Here is a 12,142-nt window from a genome sequence, read left to right as displayed (position 1 = left end):
GCGTGAGTGTTTAATTCGGTCTGCCACGTTCGCGGTGCGATTGGTTCGGTTGTAACCGAAGAAAAATTGGGCAAAACCGATGTCGAATTTCTAATTAATACGGGAGCGGGACCTTCTCTTCTCCCGATGAGCCTTAGTTGAGGACCCCGCCAAGATTCATGGGCGAGCGCATGGTTTGGGAATCAGTAGGACCCCGATTGATGTCGTTGGGAAGCTCTCGGCGCGCGTTGAGCTGGGGAAATGGTCTATCGTACACGAATTTCTCGTTATACGACGCTCGATCTGAAAGGGCCTGTTCTGGGACTTCGATTTCTTGATGCCGAATAAAATGCAAGTGTATACACCGCAAACCGACGTTGGTGTGGCCTAGTCTGGATGCCAGACCATTTGCTCGGGGAGGATGGTCTCGTGTAATGCGCACACTCTACTTGTGTTTTGGGGCGTGTCTCGCAGCGTTCACTGCGGTACAATCAGCGACCCTCCTCGAGGTCAGGTGACCTCGTAGCTAATTGATTTATGATGTCGCGTCCGAGTCTCTTAAACAAATTTGAGTGCTGTCTTGGCGTCTGCTCTCCAACTTGGCGACCGTACGGAGCAGTTCCCGGCCGCAGTCGCTGTCGTTCGCGGTTTTGACGTGTTTGTATCTCTACCAACCGGATATGGCAAATCACTTTGCTTTTTCTGCTTGCCGTTGGCATTTGACAAGCTGCGAAGGCATCAGCGACCATCTATAGTTGTAGTTGTCTCTCCTCTTGTTGCCTTGATGGAGGATCCGGTTCGACGCCTTGAGGCAAAAGGAGTCTCTACTGCCGTCGTTTCTGAGACGCAGACAATTCTTCCACTTCTGTGCGACAATTCTTCCACTTCTGTGCGACAATTCGAAGCGATTACGTATTCACGGCTCATGCCGCTGAAGTTGATACGAGTGATAGTATGTCAGAGTTTGTTATAAATGGTGCCGAGGTAATTGGTGCGGGAAGATTCAAGAAGTTCGTCCGATGCGTGACGTTGACCTGCAGAGGCAAAATTCCCTTTGCAGAAGGTGCGAAGTATGGAGAGTGCTCACTTTGCGGCAGTTTTCAAAAAGTGAAGATTGGCGCTGTTCAAATTTTAGCTGATTTAAGGAAATGACGGAGAGAAGGTCACCGCACTCGCAAAGCGGGAAGTTGTTGAACAGTTGACAGGAGTTGAAGCTGCTGCGATACTGAAAATTACGTTCATGGAGAGTTGCAAATTTACTGCAAAAATTGTGAATGGGTCTATGAAGTCTGTTACTCCAGAATCTGTGCGACGTCCAGAGAAAGAGCCGCCTAAAAAAGAAGAAAAGGTGAGACTGACACAGATTGACGACGTATGATCTGATCCGCGAGGACACTTGAAAGAGGTAGTGTTATGATTTTGTCTTGAGTGTAGTGTATGATGAGCTTTGTGGATGTGATTTCCTCTGAAAAATAAAGAGTTATAGCATTGCATATGTCAGTATATTAGTATATTAGATTGGTAGAGATTACGAATAAAGTTACCGTACTGCGCCTGCGTTAGCGTTACCCAGGCTACACCATTGAGGACACACCGCGGGGACACGCCTACAGTACACGTTCAAACCTCTGCTCTCGGAACCGTCTCAAAGCTCACTTTTTTCACCACTCGGATCTCTGAATCCAAATCGTTGCTCTTTTAGAGCATTGAGGACGTGATTCCGGGATTTTCCCGTGTACTCATCGACTAACGGTTTTCGTTATGTCAAAGAATCACCGCCAAACACTCCCGGTGCCGGCTAAATGCCCTGTTCAAGGATGCTCGAACGTCAGTAAGGGCAAACATCTGTACAGGCATTTGTGAGACTCTCACAAATCCGCTGGTGTGCCAACGTGGTTCCGCAACACGTACAACCTGAGTCTCTGTCCTTTTTGTGACAAATTGTACCAACGGCTTCATTCCCACGTACAAGATTGTCCAGAAAGACGGACAAATGACGGTTCGGACGTTTGCGTTGAGCCCGTTGCTACCGGCGTGGCAGTCTCAAAAGTTAACACCGCCGCATCGGATGATGATCTGGGTGGCACCCATGCAGCTGTTGAATTGCCTCCAGCTGTTAATATGCCTCAAACGTCGGAGGCAGCGCCAGAGCCGATCGAGACATCTCTGGATTCTCTCTGCTTTCAAGATTTTGGCCGTTCGATATCTCGGTCAATCGAGACGCTCTCGAGTAATTTTCACCATGCCTTCACAGATTGCTGCAAGATCGCGCTCAATTTAATTATCGCCGACCCCACCTGTTCGCAATCTTGGAAGCTCCTATTCTTATTGCCAAGGCACGTCCTTCAACCAAATTCTTGCCAGGCGGACAACAACAATTCTCTTTCTCGTGCTCAACGCTTTGAGCTTTTTCTTCAGCGCCGTTGGGATGAATTGCTTTCAACCGCTCCTGTCGCGTCATCTTCAGGCGGTGATTCTCAGATCTGCAACACCAACGAGTCGCCTGCTTCTTCTGCAGCTGAAGACGAGGGATAGATTTCGCTTTCTGAAAGGCTTCAGTCGGCAATTACACGCAAAGTGCGTCATGGTGAAATTTCTCGTGCGGCGAGTATGCTAACTAGCTCCGGCATTGCCCCTCTTACGGACAAAACGATCGAAAAGCTGTGTGCAAAGTATCCCAAGGCGTCGTCGGCGTTGGATTATATTTCGATTTCCAGCGCAAGCCTGCAGGTTTCTCCCCGGAGCATAAAAAATGCTCTAAAAAGTGCTCCCCGGGGATCGAGCCCAGGTTGCGATGGATGGCGTTTCGAACATTTACGAATTCTCCTGCACGATGACGCAGCTATCGAATTGCTCACTCGCGCCTGCAATTTATTTCTGGATGGATCTATTCCTTCTGATGTCGCCACAGCGTTTGCAAGCGCTCGGTTGATCGCTTTACGAAAGAATGCCAATGACGTACGGCCAATAGCGGTTGGCAGCGTCTTTCGCCGTCTCGTGGCCAAAGCGGCTTGCAGTGCTTTAAAATCTCAAATGGCTTCGTTTTTCAACCCATTCCAATTTGGGGTGGCGACGGCCGGCGGAGCGGAGCATCTTATCCACCTTCTTCAGCTGTCGTTCACTCAGCACCCTGATTGGATGATCCTGAAGACTGACGCTCGAAATGCCTTCAATTCCATCAGCCGCTCTTCTTTTCTCAAAGAAGTGGCAGAATCCTTTCCATCTTTGTACAAGTTTGTTGCTCGTTGCTACTTCCTCCCGCCAGCACTTTGCTTCCAACAGAAAATGAATATCAAGAGGGCGTCGAACAAGGTGACCCTTTGGGGCCTTTTCTTTTCGCGCTCGCTCTGCAACCTTGCTTGCGAGCGGCTGCAGAGGAGTGCTCCAAAGGTTTTGTCGTTAGCTACCTTGATGACGCAGTTATTGTTGGCCCAAAGGCGGACGTTCTGTCAGCGTACGAAGTTCTGCAGGATAAAATGGCATCAATTGGTCTGGAGATTCGTCCTGACAAGTGCGAAGTTTTAAGTCAGCGTGAAGTCGGCGAATGGCCCCTTGCCGCCTCTATCTCAAGGGACGGCATGCAAATCCTTGGCAGTCCCGTCGGCTCCGCGAAATTCATCAACCGAGAATGCTTGAATTTTGCACGAAAACAGCAGCCTTTCTTACAAAAGCTTCGTTGCATTAAGAACACCCAAGTTGCTTCCTTACTCCTTCGCTACTGCGGAGTCCCAACCTTAACACACCTCCTTCGATCAATCCCTCCACCAGATATCGAATCCGCGGCAAAGTTACATGATGAAAATATCGTTTCGACTTTGGAGTCCATCATCAATGTCTCTCCAGACCAACATCAACAGCTCAGCCTTCCTTTGTCACATGGCGGATTTGGTCTCTCTTCGGCTTCGCGGGTTTCTCCTTGCGCTTTTCTCGGATCGTGGGCTGCGTCCCTCGCATTTCTTCCGGGCTGCATTGAGAAATTTCCGTCAGCGCCTACGAATATTGACACCACCCCGAGCGAGCGATTCCTTGGAGGCCACATCTTCCGTGCAATAATTGGCTTACATCCAGTCGGAGAAGATATCAAAAGCCTAATACCAAATGCTGAACATCTGCCGAACTCGAAACCTAAGTTACAAGCGAACTTAACACAAATTCTTTAATCAGAAGCAGCTGAACGCTTGATATCTCGCAGCGACCAACGTTCGCAAGCCCGCCTCCGCAGCGCCAGTGGTTTAGAGTCCGCTGCATGGTTGGATGCCCTCCCCTCGTCGAATGCTTTGTCCGTCTCGCCTGCCGAATTTCGGATTGCGGCATTGCTTCGACTTGGGGCGGAAATTCCTTTCCTGCGTGACATTGACCACTGCGATTGTGGGGCAGCAATCGACAATGATGGCTATCACACCCTAACGTGCGCCCGCGGCTCGGGTGCAGTCCGTCGTCATAACGCCATCCAACACACCTGGATCAACCTTCTGCACTCGGTCAACTACCTTTGCGATCTGGAACGCGAGCATCAATTCGACGACGACAACAAGCGTCCAGACATTGGAGTTTTTAACTTCAAAGACGGCAGAAAGCTGCTTTTGGATGTCAGCGTCATTCACCCGCAATCTGGATCGGTTCTCGCGCGAGGTGCTTGTTCAGACGGTGCCGCGGCGGCTAAAAGAGAAGAGGATAAGTTGGCCAAGTACCTCGACGACGCAACGCGACTCGGATACCTCTTCGAGCCGCTTGTTTTCGAGGTGTTTGGCCGATGGAGTCCCATCGGAAAGCGTCTCTTCTCCCAATTTTCCCTACGCCCTTCTTTGGATTTTCTCGACCACAAAAATGCATTCATGGATTTTTGGCGTTAATGTCTGTCTGTCTCTCTTCAACATGAGAATTCTCGTATCATTTTACGTAAAGTTAAGTCTGTTTTCCCATCTATTTCTGTTTCCTCCGTGCCCTCCCCAGCTGGAGCTCCAGTTCGGTGCTTCAGCTGGGAGTAATTGTGTCCTATGTTCATTCTATTCCTGTTCTCTTGTTTTGTGTTTAGTATTTGTCTAAATAAAAATCGAGGAGGTCCCGGCGCATGGTAGCCCAAAATGTGTTTAGCCAGGTAGCAGTCCTTCTGGCTTATTTTAGTTTAGCTAATAAAAAACTGTGTAAAGAACATGAGTGATGTACTGAAAGCCAGAAATGTCTTACCTTGCATCATGCTTTTCATGACCAATTTTGAAACTACAAAAGTGGTCTTCCGAAGAAAGAAGACGTTAGAAGAGAATACTACAAGTACCTCTGTAAAAATTTTCTTATGACCTGCTTTTGGTTCGATCGACAAAACGTTCACTTTTTATCGACGGCACATTTGCGAAGATCGGCAGATGGGACTGTTCCGACAACATCGCGAAGAGACTGTAGACAAGGAGTACAGGTCGAGCGCTCTACTTGAACCCTAAATTACAAACGTGAGAGGGGTTGATAGAGGGGACCAAATAACAGATCAGTACAATGTCGGGCGTACAAGTAGAATAAGCTTATATAATAGGCTTTGTTGCTTTTGGAAGCTGCAAAATTTGAACGCCTACATTGTCGAAGGTCATGTAGATGACAGGCACGCGGAAATAGGACACGTCAAGCGAGATTTCCGCGCTTTTCGTCTCGAGCTTGCGGTCGATCTTATTGGAGGGTATTCAGGGAGGAAACGTCGAGGAAGAAAACGGCAACGAAAGGACTTGAGACTCGACGCAACGTTACCTCATCTTCCAGTTGCAACGCATAGTCGACTGCTATGCGTTCGTTGCAGCGAGAAAGGCAAATGAGAAAAAAGGAAAATACTTCACGAAACGTGCACACGATGCGAAATAGATTCATATTTTGAGCTTTTTGCAGATTATATCATACGGAGCTGAAAACACCAAATGACATGTACTACACGAGCATTGCCCCTGACCTAAAAAGAGAATACCAAAGCATTGCAGTTACAAGCGGAGTTGTTTCCTTAGCATGATTTAGTGAATACGTTGCACGCCTTTATTAACATGTAGACGGCGAATTTATTTGATTATTGCGTTTACCTTTTTATACTGTGTTTTGATTATTGTTTTACCTTTTTATATGTGTTTTGACATCCAGTCAAAAAGAAATTGGCTGCACGTACAGTACACACTGCTCGCTCTTCCATTCACCGCGACAACGAGGGCAACGAGTCGCTGGTTCGCTGAGAAAAGTCGCGCCAATTTTGCACGTGCTCTAACTTTACCGTATCTTACGGTAACTGATTTTGGCGTTAAAATTTTCGCGAAAATTACTTTGCATTCCGATGATGAATCAACGTTCATTGGCGTTCTTCCACCATTTAGCGCTTTCGGCTGTAATAAAATTTCCTATGCGCGAAACGTACGCGAAGTCGCGCCACGTAGAGGTCTGGATGCTTAGCGATCCAAAAAGAAAAGGCGTATACTGCTTGCTTGTCCCAAAGCTTGCACACTCTGCTCGATCACCAAGAGCGCATGAGCCGACGCGTCCATTAGCGGAGCCTAGCCGCAGCTAGGGGTGATGCTCCACCAAGCGCACCTGGCGGCATTCCGGCCACGCAAGCCCCTACAGGTCTTACACACAATGCAACACAGAGTGCCTGTAATCACTGACGCGTCGTTGCTCGAGGACAACGTACGACCAATAGGGAACGCTCGCAGCTCCGGGATCGAATCTGACTCTAGACCAAGCGCACAAGTTCAGAACACCAGCCAGCGAAGAGAGCAAGCTCAATCTTACAGCTGCAATGCACTTGCCATCATATATAGTGCAGTGGCGTAGGAAGATATTTCAGAGAGGGGGAGCTGCGCGCGCAAAATTTTTTCGAGACCACACCGGATATCCAAATATTTCGCGAAGGATACAAAATCTAAACTCTGAACTTTCTGGAATAGTTGGATCTCCAACTATAATTGCTGGGGCGAATTTTGCAGGAGTATTTAGTTTGTTCTCTCAGGTTAAATGCACTGATAGAATAGGTTATTGAGACGTTCAGGAGTCATAGTATTTCCGAAAAACGTCTTTATTCGACAAAGGAAAGAGAAATAAAAGATTTTCAGTTCTGGCTCTAGCGACGGGTAGTGTTAGGTACTCTCTAACCAGTAAATCAAAGGCTTAAATAAAGTTCGATTAAAAATTTCAGGGGGCTGCAGCCCCCCAGCCCCCCCCCCCCCCCCGTTCCTACGCCACTGTAGTGAACTTGGTGCACTCTAACTGTTGAGACTCTAAGAGAAGCATTCTGTACAGAGTCGACACAGAACACCATTTCAACAGACAAACCTTTTTCACTTCTTCGAGCTCTTCCATTTTTTCCATCTCTGATTGTGAAGTTCCTTTTTTGACGGCCTCCTAAAACGACCGTTTTCTCTCTAAACTATGTAGTTTGGCACGATGAAGGGTGTGACCTTGGTTTTCACAACGGAATTCGTTTCTAAGTAAAGAGACGAGTCTATGCGCGAGCGGTTGCGAAAACGTGTCCTGTTCTTACTATTCGGCATGACTATCTTGTTGCTCCGAGTCGTATCTGCGCAGATGAGGCGTTGCGATCACAAGGAAATCGTAAGGTAAACCGTGAAAAACCTGAAAACGGGACCCGACTTTTCGAATCGCGGAATCTTTTGCACGGTTTTCCACCCCGTCCTCCGGAGCTGCAAGAAAGTCGCGATGCTTTATCTTGCCAGTTTAAAATCGTAGGTTAACCGTTTTCCTTAAAACGAGGCGCTTTATCCATCATGATTGCGGCAGCACAGACGAACTAGTTCGGTTTGGATTTGAAATAATCCGGGGAACTAGTTCCTGGCTGGCCAATGAGGACTGTTGGGCGTGCAAATGAGATCAACCACAAATTAGATCAAAACGTTATGATGATTTAGCCACTTAGCGAGGACATGCACGCATATGCATGCATGGGCGTATTTTTAGGCAAGCGGCCAACTAGCAGCAGCCGTATACTTCAAAAAGGGAACAGATCTCATTGCATGGCTTCGTCGCGTCAATAGAGGTGACTTATTTGAGGTTAGCGATGCCGCATTTGAACTGTTCAAGGCTATTGAGAAACCTCTTCGCGACCATCTACCAGCAATGCTTCTTAGGAAAGAAGGAATTGTTGATTCTGTGAAAAAGGAAATTTTAGGAGAGGAGGGCATGAAGGGTTACTGGAGAGAACTGACAAATGAAGCAGATTGCAGCGTACGAGATGAGCTGCTGATAGACATTGTTTCTCTTTATGTTACTATTCGCGGATTTTCTCTTGCCGCCTGTTGGTTAGAACAATACAAGCGAGAAAAAGGTGTTCGAGTCGCAAAGACTTAAGCTTTTAAAAAGTCTGTTAATAAAGGTGATCAATAGTGTACCTGGGATTTTCCTTCCTACCTCCGTTTTGAACGTCAGGAACGCCTATTTTGACGCTTTGGAAGAGGCGTATCATGAATCTTTTCCTCAGGGTATTGAAGCCATTTTCGGCTTGAATTTAATCTTACAGGTATAAGAGCAGATGATCACTGTTGCCTTAATGACATAGAATTTTTCAGGACCTGCTGGAAAGAAGGATTCTCTGATTTTCCTCCTCTTGCTCTCTGCTGTCCAACTTAATTTTCAATGGGATCCTGGTCCAGGTTGCCACTTAAGATGAAGCACTGATTCGACCCGTCTGCGGTAAAGAAATACTTCACTCAATCCACGAAGGAGCAAACTAAATAATGCAACGCATAAATATTTATTACTGCAAGTATCTAAAAGCGCTTGCCACAGATGTGCAACTCCTCCGGTGTCTCCCTCCTCAGCTGCCGCCTCGCTTTTAGACAGCTTAGGAACTGACTCAATTTCAGCCTGCCATTCACGCAAATATCCGAGGAAGTCAGTCTTCAAGAACTGCAAAGAAAAAATATATCTTTTTTATACATATTACAAGACAATATGTACATACCGTCAGACGTTCGTCATTAGGACTGGTGTAGCCTCGTCTATCAGGCTTGTCTGCCTTTAGTGATCGCGCATTCATGCAATCCAATATCTTATCGAATATGCGAATAAACTTTGCCGTTTCTTCGGATCCGTCAGTTTTTCAAATATTCCAGGACGTTAGCGACACTTCCGCTTAGAACCTACATTACACGTCATAAAGAGTACGAGTAAGGGTGTTGACATTTACCTGAGCAGCCAGGTCTACCCTCATGCGTGAAAAAGACAGTATAGTAGACCCTCGCTAATCCGAACAGTGATGTTCCCAACCCAAGCTTAGGTGTTCGGGTTAGTGAAAACGTTCGGATTAGCGAAATCAAATCATTAGTCTGTATTATTAGTGAAATAATCAGTTACGCGAGTTTGCTCTAAGGAACAAAGAGAGAGCGGTGTAGGAAGTGGTACCTAATTGCTCCAGAATGGAGAGCTTTTCATCAAAAGTTAGAGTCTTGTGGGCTCTTTTGGAAGAAGAGACGCTTTTGAAGCGGAAATAACCGTATGTGAGACTTTTTCTTCGTTCGGATTAGCGAGGGTTCGGATTAACGGGGTTCGGATTGGTGAGGGTCTACTGTAGTTGAAAGTGCTCCAATTTAAACTTTGGCAAAAGAGAAAGGCCAGTCCTATCGGCAGCAATTTGGCATTTATCATATAAATTGTTGATGTGCTGCCAACTTATTCTTTTCCCGTTTTTCTATAAATAATTGTACGAAAATGCAACACAAATTGGAATCTCACCATCATAGATCTGCGAGAGCTATTTGCGAAAGAGTGAGAAAGACAATTCCGGGTTGTTTTGATTTTATGTGGAGAGTCGGAGAAGACAAATAGTGGCCGCTGCGGGTGACTGTAACTGTTTGGGACTTTGTGTACAATTGCGTCGTTATCGGGCGTCCAGTGCTGTCGAAACAAACTACGATTAACTGCGGCACTATCTGATGTTATGGCAATAACGCAGGAACCAAATATTTCGAGCTGACGGACAGCTTCCCAGATGATCCAATGTAGATCGACAGAGTGCACTCCTATTAGAAGACATCGGAGTGGAGACAAAGCATTTTGGACTGTACAGTGCGTCCCAGAATAAACCCGGAATTCTACAACAGTGCTTTTTCTTTTTTTATGGCATGTTTGTGCAAAAGTATGCCATAAAACAAAGAAACCCCACCTCCTACAGTTTTCTAGAAACGGGGCCCTTTTTAGGAACTTCTCAGTTAAAGTCGTTGTACTCTTGCGGTAAACATCTTTTTTCGTTTTCCTAGTCTCTCAAAACAGAACTTTGAGTCTCTATTGCGTTTGTACACTGGTCCGGCGTACCCCGCGTTCATTCAGATCTACGCCATTCGGCACGTTAAATTTAGTTGCAAATGGCTAAATAAAGCTTTATACTCTGACAACTTTGATCAATTGTAAAGACGACCTTAGGTATAACGTAGGATAAACCTAGAACTTGAATAGGGCTGAAATGGTCCTGAAACGAACCAAACGATAAGCGAAGTTTATTTTATTTTCGGAAAAAGCGCCGTATTGTTTTTAGAAAAAGCTATTTCAAAAGGCCCATTGCATAAATTGTGTTAAGAGCATCTGCGTTTTGAATGGTAATTAAAAAGTTAAAAAATTAAGTTTAGTCGAAGTAGGAGGGTCCGGAAACAAAAAATAATCGAGATTGCCCAAGTCTTAAGCGCTCGAAAAATTCACACAAAATTTTCATCCCATTTCTTATTTCTGCTCTACGAAAACAAGATGATCAGAATAACACGTATCCCACTGGAAAAGCTGCGGAATATGTCTCGTTATCTGGTGCATAACTTGGGCGTGGAGCGTCAGAAATTTTGCATTCTATTTGAGCGTAAGTTCGGATCTGAAGCATGAATCGAACAACGAACGCCTTCTTGCTCTTTGTTTAAGCAATATGCTTGGCATTGACTGTCGGAGATTTCCCTCGGGAAGTAAAAACTAGTTTGCTAGCTACATCTTGAGCTTCTCTATCTTCTGAACCACAAGACTTTGCAAGGAGGGTCCTAAAGTTTGCGAGAAGCGTTTGTAGAGAAGGATCACATACGGGACACATCCGTAACACTCATTTCTTCAGCTCAACGGGTCACGTGACGGCAAGATTTGTTTTCCTACTTTTTATATCTCTGCTATTGTGAATATAAGACGCCATCTTAGAATACCGGTATCTACCGTCACGCACGTTAAAACTGCATCTGTACTCTCTGTTTAGTGCCCATCCTTTGTTAGGCGCCTATCCTTTTGTTAACAGAACTGACTTTCCTTACAAGTGACTTCCTTTGTGGAAATGAGTCGACTCCTCAGGACCTGCTCTCTGATCGGACGGAAGACAGTTTTTTTTTCCTGAGTGAACACAAGTCTCAGGATCCGTTGGAAAATTTTTTGGTCAACAGGGAATGCTTGGTGGACGTCGGATAATCCATCAGTGTCTCGATGTCTTTCTAACACAAGTTCGTTACGAGTTCACGTACAACGCACTTAAATATTGCGTAAATTTGCAGCTTCTTTACCTTTCTCTAGAGGAGCCATGCGCAGCTGCCAACTAGAAGCAATAGTTCGAGGCGAAGGAGGCTATTTCCGGAAGAAACGACGCTCCGATGGCAAAACGCAGAAGAGCGCGAAAGAAAGGTAAGCTCGTAATGTACTTTGCACATTTAAACATTAAATTCTCGAAAAGTAGGATCGTCATGATTTGTCTTCGCCACGTCGCGACAAGGACTTACGAAGCCTCTTCGTTTTCTGCACCGTCTTCTTCTTCTTTCTCTTGTATTCGTCCAGCTAGGCTGATGTAATGGAAAACCCTCTCATTGTGATCCACAAAGTTGCGACGTCGTCCAAAAGCTTCAACGCCATTTCTTCGTCGTCGATTTCAACAGCTACATCATGCCACGCTTCTCTGATGTCGGAATCTTCAATAATTTCCTTTCTAAAATCTTGGCGGCTGAGCTCGTCTTCGATGATGTGCAGAGGAAGGGCGCTTCTTATTTTAAGTTCCAAGGCGTAGAAAAAGGCATACGTCGTGTCGTTAATATGAAATAGTCCTCCTTCGTCAATCCGCGCTGTCCACTCTGTACGCATGATCTTCCTTTCTTGATCTCATATCATTGAGGCAAGCTATGACCGCAGGTTCATTTCGTTTCTTAAGTAATTTAAAAGGAATGCTTCCTGCGGCATA

The sequence above is a fragment of the Oscarella lobularis genome, chromosome 7, assembly GCF_947507565.1.
Source record: "Oscarella lobularis chromosome 7, ooOscLobu1.1, whole genome shotgun sequence".
In the NCBI taxonomy this organism is placed as follows: domain Eukaryota; kingdom Metazoa; phylum Porifera; class Homoscleromorpha; order Homosclerophorida; family Oscarellidae; genus Oscarella; species Oscarella lobularis.
This window is presented reverse-complemented; position numbering follows the sequence as displayed.